General features: G+C 41.1%; 1 pseudogene; it reads right to left on the bottom strand.

Annotated features, from left to right (window-relative positions):
• Positions 1-10,965: 10,965 nt before the first annotated feature.
• Positions 10,966-12,060, bottom strand: LOC102250375 (annotated as a pseudogene).
• Positions 12,061-12,550: the final 490 nt, after the last annotated feature.

Raw genomic sequence — 12,550 nt, 5'->3', positions numbered from 1 at the left:
CACATCTCTGTACCTTGGTACACGCTGTTCCCCATAGCTGGAACATCTCCTCTTTCTACTCCCTGCCCAATAAGCCTGGTTAATTTCTATTCACCCTCTAAGGTTCAGCTCAGATATCCGATATCCCTTCCTCTTGGATTTTACTGTTACAAAACTGCAATAAATACCCTTGCATATCTTTTTGTTGTTGTTGTTCTTGCGTATGTCTTTACTCACATTTCTGATTGTGCCCTTAGTGGAAATTATTAGAAGTGAAATTACTGTGACAAAGATTATTCACATGTATAATGATCTTAATACAAACAAAAGCTTTTTCCTTTAATAGTCAGGAATGATACCATGTTTATAAAGTCCATCAGTTCCTGCCTGGCAGGTGACAGCACAAACAAGTGGCTCCTCTGCTTCACTCCTCTGGCCCTTGAGTGCTCCGGTGCTGATACTGCTTCCTTTTCATAAATGTCCCCGTTTCTATTTCTAGGGTGGCCTCTAACATTGGGCCAGCGCCTTTTCTTGTGCTATAAACTTCTCCCTCCACCTCTGTTGCCTGGGAGCTGTCCACCTGCCTTACCCAGCTCCTACTGCTCATGCCAGAGGAAGGCTCCAGGCTTTAGAAGAGCAGATTAAGGGGAGCCAAATGGTCAGAATTCACGAACATTAGGGGGCCCTGAAGTGACGATTTACTACATCAGTGGCTTCCAAGGTAATGGGATTTTTCAGAGATGCTTTAGGGGCCTCTAAAAGGGAGAGAGGAAAGGGAAGACGGGGCCAAAGCTCCAGATGCAGCTCCTGCACATCAACCAGGGACCAGTTTGTTTTATATGCACTGTGCTCAAGTAAGGTTTCATTTAAAGAAAAAACAAAAACCACAAACAAGCAAACAAACAACTTCAAGGCGTAAAAAAGTTTTAACAAGAGTTATGAGTTTGCCAAGCATTGATGGGCTGACCTAGGAATATCATCTCATTGTTATGTTTCAACTTCAGTCTCTTTTAAAATTTTATTATTATTATTATTATTATTATTCCTCACCCAAGGATATTTTTCCATTGATTTTTAGAGAGAGTGGAAGAGATAGGGAAAGACAGAGAGAAATATCGATGTGAAGTAAGAGAAATACATCAATTGGTTTCCCCTTGCACTTGCCCCAACCAGGGCCTGGACCAGGGAGGAGCTTGCAACCGAGTTACATCCCCTTGACCTGAATCGAACCCAGGACCCTTCAGTCTGCAGGTCAACGTTCTATCCACCGAGCCAACCAGCTCGGGCATGGTCTCTTTTGGAAAATGCATTAATTCACTTATTCCTAAAGTGACCAATTTATCCTAGTTTGCCTGGGAATTTCTTGGTTTAATACTGAAAGTTCTGTGTCCTGGGAATCCCATTGGTCCCAGGCAATGACATCCTATTCCATTTATTCTTTCCACCCATTTTTTTTTCAAACCTCACTCGAGGATATGTTTTGTTTTATTTTTAAAAAAATTGATTTGAGAGAGAGAGAGGAAGGAAGAGGGAGAGGGAGAGAGAAAAAAAACGCCAATGTGAGAGAAAAACATTGGTCTGTTGCCTCCTGTGAATGCCATGACCAGGGATCAAACCCGTAATCTAGGTATGTGCCCTGACTAGGAATCAAACCCTCAACCTTTTTGGTGTACAGGACGATGCTCCAACCAACTGAGCCCCCCAGCCAGGGCCCCCCATTTATTAAAAAAAAAAAAAAACCTGGCCGGTTTGTTCAGTGGTTAGAACATTGGCCTGCAGACCAAAGGGTCTCAGGTTCAATTCCTGGCCAAGGGCACATACCTTGATTGCAAGTTCGATACCTGACCACGGTCAGGGTGCGAATGGGAGGCAACCAATTGATGTGTCTCTCTCATGTTGATGTTTCTCTCTCTTCCCCCTCCTCCTTCCCTTCCACTCTGTCTGAAAATCAATGGGAAAATATATCCTCAGGTGAAGCATAAAAAAAAAAAATCACTGAACAGTTACCATGTGCCAGGCACTATATTAGGCATCTACACTAATAAAAGAGAAAGATGCAAGTTGACCGTATCTTCATGACGCCCACCAGCCAATCAGGAGTATGCAAATTAATCCAACAAAGATGTCAGGTTAATTTGCATACGCGGGTGCCAAGTGGCTGGGGGCGGGGGGGGGGGGGGGGAGGAATGCTTGCGTCGCCATGGCAACGACGCAGGCGTTCTGCATCGCCCTAGCCGTTCTGGGCCTCTGAGCAGCATGGGAAGGCGGAAAGGCAGCTCCGGCCTGAGCGAAGGTGGTGCTGGCAGCCAGGGGAAGGAAGGCCCATTCTTGCACGAATCTTTGTGCATTGGGCCTCTAGTTGGACTATAAAGAAAAACTTTGACCAAGTCCCTGACCTTGAGGAATTCACAGAGTAGTGGGTTCAGAAGAACACTAACACTGAACCAAATGACAATGAAGAACAGTCTTCAAGTGTTGTATTCTCCATCATAAAGAAAAATGGAGTTCACACCCAAATATATTCTTTCCATAAATTATATTCATGTTCATAAAAAGGAGCTAAAACTATATGGCACACCTAAGTGCCTAGCATTATTCTGAGCACTTCACAAGTCCTAAAACAATTAATCCTCACAACTCCTCCCAGGTAGGTAGTATATTATACCCAAGGTGGATTAAAAATGACTGCAAGTTCTTTGACATGCCTCCTATCAGGAGGTCTTGAAGTATGACTGACAAGCTTGGGCAACCAATTAGATAACGGGGATACGAGAGAGGCCTCCCTCAAAAATGACTTAATGTCTCTAGCTTGGCTGACTGCTTGAAGCTTTACCTGTAGCTCAGTGATGCTTCAGGAGTCAGAATGTCAACTCCTTTTTAAAGACAAACAGGTGTTCAAAACAAAACAGGTATTGAGAACAGAGGTACAACTCAAAGGGGATCTGTGAACCAAACTATTTATGGAAAGACATCTCATGTTCATGGATTGGAAGATTTAATATTGTTAAGATAGCAGTACTCTTCAAACTGATCTACACATTCAACAGAACCCCTAACAAAATTCCAATGGTCTTTTTTGCAGAAATCAACAAGCTGATCCTAAAAATAGTTTGAAAATGCAAGGGACTCAGAATAGCCAAAACAACCTGAAAAAAGAACAAAGTTGGATGAATCACATATCCTGATTTTGAAAATTAATACAAAGCTATAATAATCAAGACTGTGGTACTGGCAAAAGGATGGAGAGCTCAATAAAATAAAATTGATAGTTCAGAAACAAACCCTTATATTTACAGTTAATTGATTTTGGACAAGGATGCCAGACAATTCAGTGGAGAAAGAAGAGTCTTTGTAACAAATAATGCTGGGACAAATGTATATCACATGCAAAAGAATAAAGGTGGACCCCTACCTCGCAGTATACATAATAACTCAATTATTATTGAGCTGAAACCATAAAACTCTTAGAAGAAAACATAGGTGTAAATTTTCAGGACCTTGGATTAGACTATGATTTTTTTAGATATGACACCAAGAGCACAAGCAACTAAAAAAGAAATAGATATATTGGTATATAGATAAATGTATAACTTTTTTGCTTCCAAAGAAAATGAGAACACTGCCCGGCCGGCGTGGCTCAGTGGTTGAGCATCGACCTATGAACCAGGAGGTCGCGGTTCGATTCCCGGTCAGGGCACATGCCTGGGTTTTGGGCTCGATCCCCAGTGTGGGGTGTGCAGGAGGCAACCAATCAATGATTGTCTCTCATCATTGATGTTTCTCTCTCTCTCTCCCTCTCCCTTTCTCTCTGAAACCAATAAAAAAAATACATTAAAAAAAGAAAATGAGAACACAAACCACAGAATGGGAGAAAATATTTGTAAATCATATGTCTGATAAGGGCATTTTTTATATATCCTAGATATGTGGTGAGAATGTGGAAAAATTGGAACTCTTGTACATTCTTACTGGGAATGTAAAGTGGTGCAGCCACTGTGGAAAACAGTTTAGTGGTTCCTCATAAAGTTAAACAGAGAATTATCATATGACCTAGCAATTCTATTCCTAGGTATATACCCAAAAAACAGAAAACTGGTACTCACATAGTTGTATGCCATTGCTCATTGCAGTATTATTCACAATAGCCAAAAGGTGGAAACTCAATAGATAAACAAAAGGTGGTATAGCCACACAACAGAATACTATTCAGCCATAAAAAGAAATGTAGCAATAATTCTTCAACATGGATGAATCTTGAAAACATGCGAAGTGAAAAAAGCCAGATACAAAAGACCACATATTGTACAATTCCATTTATATTAAATATCCAGAATAGGCAATCCAGAGAGAGAAAATAGATTAGTGGTTGTCAGGGGCTGAGGGATAGGGGAATGGGGGTGGCTGCTAATGGATACAAGGTTTCTTTTTGGGGTGATGAAAATATTCTGAAAGTAGATGACGATGGTTGCACAACTCTATGAATTGACTAAAAGTCATGAATTCTACACTTTAAATAGGTGAATTATATGGTGTACTAATCAGGATTCTCCAGAGAAACAGATTATATATCTATAACAATAAAAGCGTAATATGCTAATTAGACTGGACGACCTTCCAGATGAAGCCTTGGCGGTAAGGGTCAATCCCCTTGCACGAATTTCGTGCATCAGGCCTCTAGTATATATATGATACATTTCTATAATAAACATATATATATGAATTGGTTCACGTGGACTTGGCTCATGTAGTTACGGGAGCCGAGAAGTCCCACAATCTGCCATCTGCAAGCTGGAGAACCAGGAAAGTAAGTGGTATAATTCATTGAGTCTGAAGGCCTGAGAATCAGGGGAACTGATGTTTAACCCCTAGTTTGGACAGTCCAGCTGAAGAGAAAGGGAATTCAGCTTTTCTTCCTTTTTATGTTCTAGTTCAGCCCTCAATGGATTGGATGATGCCCACCCATATTGAGGGCAGATCTTTTCTCAGTCTACTGAATCAAATGCTAATCTCTTCCAGAAATATCCTCACAGACACACCCAGAAATAATGTTTTGCCAGCTATCTAGGCAGCCTTTAGCCCAGTCAAGTTGACACATAAAATTGACCATCACATATGGTATGTGGATTACATCTCAATAAACTTACCAAGATTTGGGTGAAAATTTAAGTGAAAAAAGCCAGATACAAAAGACCACATATGCATAATTTCCAATGTAAGGGTTGGAAAATGTCATGAAAATATAACAGAGATTAGATGGGATAGGGCAAGTTCTATCTTTCTAAGTGTAAAATTTATATTTTCATAGCATGAGTTAGCATGAGACTAATATAAAATTCCCTTATTAAGAAGTATTTAAATATTACATTTAAATGTTCTAAGTGTCAGACTTGCTTTCCTTAGCTTTTCTACAGATATAGAATTTTAGGCCTGGCTCAAACTCTACCATTAAAATGGGAATACAAAAATATGACTCTCTTAAACTGTAGATATGAAATTAAGATTCATTTGCAGGCAGCATGGTAAAATGGTTTAAATTTTTTTTGTAGATATAAAACTCATCCTTCAAATAAGACCTAAGTTGGAACAGATGAAAATATTATAAATGGAACTTCTCTGGTTGAGATATGGGAGGAAGGAAGCCTCCAGTCCCCCAAACACTCAGTGCAGCCAGATCTAAGCAGCTCCTTGGTGTGCCCTGGAACACAGTTTAAAGGCGTGGGACTCGGCATCCCAATCTTTGGCAAACTACAGAAACTCCACGGGCTTCTGTTTTCTATCTGTCAGATGAAGGGGTTGAACTAAAACTATTGAAAACCCCTTCCTCTTCTCAAAGTCTACAATTATGCAGCCTGAAAATAGCTAACCCAAAACCTAGTAGGGACTTGCTTCTAAAATGTTTACCAATAACCCCAGGGCTTAAGGAATTTCGAGATCAAAACAAGCCTTGAGCTATAACCACCTTCCCCTATAAAATAAACAGCAAGTTTGGATGAAAAGAGAGTCAGGGGGAAAGGCTTATTTATATCAAAGCCAATGAAATAGTCTGAGCAAAGGGCAGCTGGTTTCCAAGGATCTTTCTTATCTTTTAGATAAAGGTAGCTAATGGCCCATAAATACAAACAAAGAATCTGGTTTCCCAGGAAGAGGGAGGGGAGACCTTCCCTCCCTGGGTGGCAGCACCTCAAGGAGAAACAGAACAAAGGGTCTCTACTGGGGCCTAGAACTGGCTGCAGGTCAGACAGCTGTGGGTCCTGCACTTGAAGTCCTAAGAACTAGAAACCAGTTGAAGAGCTGGGGTGGGGATGGAGGGTTTGAGGGGGTGAAGCAGTGATTATGCTGCCAATATGGGGAGAGGCAGCCTTCACACAAACACCTGAGGGAGAAAGCAGATTTACTCCTAGACACGTGGTCTCTTTAATAGGCAAAGTGGGATCCCAGGACCAGTGGCGTGGGCAGCACTACTGAGTTTATTAGAAATGAAGAATCTCAGGACCAATCCACACCTATTGAATCACAGTCTGCATTTTACCAAGAACCCTGGTGATTGTGCATCCAATTCATACACTCATAGTAAGATGAGAGTATTTGGCTAAAGTCATGCTAAGTAAGCATATGCCGATGCCTCATGCATTCACTTGTTCACAGATATATATTTACCTGGGCTGATGAGTGGTGACAGAATCAGAAGGGTTTTAACAGTGAAATGACACACCACAACAGAACTAAGGAACAAGAAAATCAGCTCAATCTAATAAACTATCCATGAAGCAGAACGGCTATTGAGCAAATGTCTGTATCTGGGAGGTAAATGAGGAGATGAACATTAAATGAAAGACAGGTCTCAAGTGTGTATCACATGGATGCCTTTTCTAACTGAGAGATGGCAACTAGTCTAGCAGGTTCTTCTTGTTCTGTTGGGGGAAAACCTGTACAAACAGATAACTCTTACACAATGTTTTTTGGATGAACACATTTTGGGTTTTATGTGAGGACCGTCCATCTCAGAAGAGATTATATCTAGAGATCATCTTTTCTAGCTGAGTTAATATTTCCCCTGTAGTTTCAGTCTCTAGAAATTAGGAAATAATATCTCAGTTTAAGAGGTGTGTTGGTGGAGCTTGGGGGGTGTCAAGTTCAGGAATTTGAGTTGAGACACAAGTTCAGGATGGAACAAAAGTTAAGAAACAGCCCTGGCCAGTTTGGCTCAGTAGGTAGAGCGTCGGCCTGCGAACTGAAAGATCCGAGGTTTGATTCTGGTCAAGGGCACATGCCTGGGTTGTGGGCTCGATTCCCAGGAGGGGACTTACATGGGGCTGATCAATGATTCTCTCTCATCATGGACCTACCTTTCTTTCTCTCTCTCTTTCTTTTCTTTTCTTTTCTTTTCTTTTCTTTTCTTTTCTTTTCTTTTCTTTTCTTTCTTCCTTTCTTTCTTTCTTTTTCTTTCATCATGGATGTTTCTATCTCTCTCTCCCTCTTCTTTCCTTTCTGAAATAAATATAAATATATTATAAAAAAAAAGTTAAGAAACATGCCAAAGGTAGGATCCAAAATATGAGAAACCAAATAAACTAAAATCAGAACCCAAAGCTAAGTTCCCAAATCAGTGTCGTGGCAGAAAAGGCCAACAAGTAGGATTCAGAATACAAAGAAAGTACAGGAGAACTGGTATCAAATAATAAGCTTCTATATATTTTTCTAAAGAGGGCTAAAAATGTAAACAGTTGCCTACATGAGTGGATCTGGCCAGCTTTGAGGGGGATGAGGTTAATTCATCCTTGATGAGGCCAAAGGCTCATACCTGGCAGCCAACCTTGACTATATAGTATGTTATCAATTAAATCAACTAGTATAGGCATTTAGCAAACAATGTTAAGCAAATAAATTAATATACCTTACATTTGTTTAAGTTCTTATAATGAGAGGAGGCCCTGAAGATTACTTTTCAGTTATGATGTCTTTAGGTAGAAAAGATTATGTGACTCAGTTGAAAAGTCATCAAATTTATCAGAGAACTAGAGGCCAGGTGCATGAAAATTCATGCACTGGAGGGGGGGTCCCTCAGCCTGGCCTGCCCCCTCTCACAGCCTGGGAGCCCTCCAAGACTGGAAGTGACCCGGCGATCAGGGGAAGGCGATGCCCCCATCACACCTCTGCTGCTGCCACTGCCAGCAGCGCAAGCCTCGGCCGGCCCTGGTTACCTGAGCCTCGGGTGGCCCTGGGTGGCTGGGCAGCCGCCATCCGAGGCTTGCCTCTGCCTCGGGCCGGCCCTGGATGGCTGGGGGTGCTGAGGGGACTGGGGGACTCTGGAGGCAAGCATGCGGTGGGGCTGAGGGGATTAGGTGCCACCATCTTGTGGATGTGGGAGCCGCCATCTTTGAGGGCGGGGCAGTTAATTAGCATATTCCCTCCTTATTGGCTGTGGGCACCACCATCTTTGCAATGGTGTGATGGTCAATTAGCATATTCCCTCTTTATTAGATAGGATTATCAGTTGTATACTATAACAAGCTATTGCCAAACAACCTAAAAATAATAGCCCAATCTTTTCTTTTTTAAAATATATATATTTTATTGATTTTTTACAGAGAGGAAGGGAGAGGGATAGAGAGTCAGAAACATCGATGAGAGAGAAACATCAATCAGCTGCCTCCTGCACACCCCCTACTGGGGATGTGCCCGCAACCAAGATACATGCCCTTGACCGGAATCGAACCTGGGACCCTTCAGTCCGCAGGCTGATGCTCTATCCACTGAGCCAAACCAGCCAGGGCTAGCCCAATCTTATAAAACTCACCCATTAATTGTGGGCTTAATTGTTTTGCTGGGTTTGATGTTCCACTATAGCTTTAGGTTTCAAATTTAGCCTCCTGGTCACTGTTTGTTCCTTTGGTTTTCATAACTGTAAATTATATGTGGTGCTATCTTGATTAGGCTCACATTGTTCAAACAACTGGACTTTAAGAGCAGGAATGGTTAACCAAGAGGCAGATTAACACATTTTTATATTCTTCTTCTCTCTAATATAAAAATACATACGGGGCTATTGCTAAACACTCTATTTAGATATAAAATCTATCAGGCAAGATTTTATTGAAAACATACTCCATAGGCTAAATACAATACTTTTACCACATTTCAAAATACATCACATCTTGGTTTTATGCCCAGACCGAATAGGAAGGCTTCTTTGTAATGGACCCTAAAGGTAAGTCTTATAAAAGGTCTTCTGCCAATATGGTCTCCACAGTTCAGGCCAATCTAGTCTCAAAATTCCTCTGGTAATCAGAGCTCAATGAGGTTTTTCTTTAGCTTCATAAAGTCCAGACTATGCTCTTGCTACAAAAAAATTACTTCAAGAGTTCATTGAGGTTTAGTTTCCTTAGTTCCCCTGTCCCCACCCCCATCTGTTAAAGGTCCCGATCAGTTTCTTTTAACTACTTTGTTCTCTTTCCACTTGGCTTGAGAATAAAGACATGACAGTCACAAAGACACATCCTTATATTGACAGAGAAAACTCCAATCCACAGGGAGCCATTTGCTATTCTCCAAAATAGAGAGCAAACCTTCCTTACCAGCAGCTCTGTTTGCTTTTGTTTCCTTCACAGTCTACTTCTGATAGACTGCCTTATTTTTTAATTTATACTAATGCATACTCTTTATTAAACAGTTTGTAAAAGCTTTCATTAGATGACTGTAATATGCATTCATTGGAAATATGATTAATCAAATTGAAAATAACTTTTCCATTACCCCACCAATCTTAGTGGCAGTATTTTTGTATACACAGCAGGTATATGTAGGCATATGCGTATTCACAGTAATTTGAAAAGCAATCATCTGTGCATATAATTTACTAGAGGCCCGGTGCACGAATTCATGCACGGGTGGGTTCCCTCAGCCTGGCTGCGGATTTGGGGGCCGATCGGGGCCGGCTGGCCGGGGGGGAGGGACCGCGGGAGGTTGGCCAGCTGCGGGAGGTTGGCTGTGGGAACGTACCGACCACCAAGGGGCAGCTCCTGCATTGAGTGCCTGCCTTCTGGTGGTCAGTGTGTGTCATAGCGACTGGTCAACCAGTCGTTAAGGTTGCCTAGGCTTTTATATACATAGATTAGCCTGCACTCTTCCATATAAAAATATTTCTCAATATCAATCTTAATATGATGCATAGCAGTCCCTCTCACAGTTGTCCTAAAATTCAGTTGTTATTTATTTTATTTCATTTTATTTTTAAGGGTGAAATTTAAGCTTTATTTACAGGATACTGCAAGATATGAAATTTCACACAGGAATAAGAAACCTATTGGGAGCTTCATATAGTATCTATAGTTTGGAACTGTTCAAGTATAGTATCATTGTAAAAAGTGCTACAATAATCAATCACATTTAAAAGAGAGCTCTTAGTAGAGAAACAGTAAGGCAAACTTATACCAAACATAGTCCACAACAACTTTTTGTTCTAGTAAAGTTCCCAGGAGTGCCACCTGAACAGCCTTCAGAGGTAGTTTCTGGCACAACACTTTGATCTTCCTCTCCTCTACAGAGAAACACTTCTCATATACAGACTCACTTTCTTGCTTTTGCAGAGCTTCCATTTTGTCCAAATCTCCACATTCTTCAATCATTACACTGTTTCTCAGTTTCACCTAGTTTCTCAGCAGCCTGCAAGATCTTTAAAATGGCATCCAGAATAACCAGAATAATTCTGATATCTTTCACAGCTACGCTATCACAGGTTCTATAATGCCACAATGACCAAGGTATACAATCTGTTCAACTGTTCCATCACTTGTAGAGTTGGTCACAGCCCACACAGTTCCCTTTTCTGCCTTAAAGGCTGCCTTAGAGAGAATTCCAGTGAGGAATGGGACTAATCCATGATTCACAACTTGCTATATCTGGTCCTGGTGGCCAGCTGTGATTTTTGACATTGTCCACATAGCTTCCTTCTGGAGTTCGTAGTACAACCTGAGTCTGTTCATTTGCTCATAGGTAACAATATTTCCTATGGCTCTTAATCCATTCATTTGGACCATCAATAAAGTAAAAAATGGCCCCACTGCTATCTGCTAATAAATACTTCTGGATCACGTTGCAGGAGACAAATTAAAATAGGAAGAATTTGCTCAGCACCATCTAACAGGGCTACAGATTTCTTGTTGCATCAAAGGTTTAAAAGTGTCCAAGTAAAGTTACTAAGTATCCACATGCTAAAGATGACATATCAGGAACTGTAAGAAGAGCCAACAGTGGGTCAACTGCACCGTATGTGATAATTAAGTCTTGGAAAACTGAACCATCACTTGCAATGTTTCCTGGAGCTCATACAGCTTGTTCACTGATGTGAGCATGGGGAGATGCCAGGAGAGAAATGAATGCTGGGATAGCACCTGCATCTACTACAGCCTTGGTCTGTTCTGAGGTCCTGGAAGCAGTGATAGTGACGGCCTCAACAGATGCAAACTGAATGGGACTATAATCAGTTTTGCCCAAGAACAGAAATTTTGGAATCAAACCAGCCTGGATTATGTTGTCTATTGGTGGCTGTTTTTCCCCTAGAAGCAGTGTCCTAGCAGCTTGAGTAGTTTGGAGCTGGTTTTCCAAAGTGTTGCTATTTATGCCTTTGACAATGTCCTCAACAGACCAATTTACTGTGTCCTGGTTGTTGCTGATTTTTAGAGTGAATGGGAGAAGGAGAGACACAGAGAGACAAACATCAGTGTAAGAGAGACACATTGATTGGTTGCCTCCTGGATTGAGCCTGCAACTGAGTTTGTGCCCTGGACTGGAATCGAACTCAGGACCCTTTAGTCCAAGGGCTGATGCTCTAGAAGCCACTGAGCCAAACCAGATAGGGCATTGCTGTTTTTTGTTTTCTTTTGTTTTTCTCCCTGAGTGGAGAAGTAGCATCATCAGGAAACGAGCTTACCTGTCTCCTATTTAGCATCTGGTCATCCTTCTTAGCTCAGCTTCAGATTTAACTTCTATTTGGCACCACCTCATGGCTATATTGTCTTTTGCCTTGTTCTTGAATCTGTTAAGGTGGGCAGCTGGTGAATTAGCATTCCCCTTGGTGGACATGGTTATGAGACAGAGAGAGAAAGCTACCCAGCTGGCTCAGGTTTCACAGGAGACCGTGAGGGGTGGGTGCATAGTTTGTGGGTCCACTGCTCTGAAAACATCCACCACGGACGAGCCTGAAGATGCTGTGCAAATATTTGCTACTTTAAACTATAGGATTTAAACAATCATATAATGACCTTAACTAAAAATTAACTAAGAAGTAGCCTGAGTTATTAAAATTTCTATAGATGAACTAATTGGATAAAAAGCTATGCATAGTTTTAAGGCATCTAATAAAAACTCATACTGCACTGTTGAAAGTAGGTATGAAATAACTCTTCTAGATTACTTTATAAAAGTACCTTTTTCCCCAACACCAACACTTCCTCTTTTTTTTCATTCTTTTTTTTATCCCTCTTTGCTGATCTGCTGGATAAAAGGCAGTATCTCAGTTTGCAAATATTTGTCCAACAAATATTTATTTTTTTATTGACCTTGCATATATTTA

Source organism: Myotis brandtii, unplaced genomic scaffold, assembly GCF_000412655.1.
Source record: "Myotis brandtii unplaced genomic scaffold, ASM41265v1 scaffold618, whole genome shotgun sequence".
Classification (NCBI taxonomy): domain Eukaryota; kingdom Metazoa; phylum Chordata; class Mammalia; order Chiroptera; family Vespertilionidae; genus Myotis; species Myotis brandtii.
This window is presented reverse-complemented; position numbering and strand designations above follow the sequence as displayed.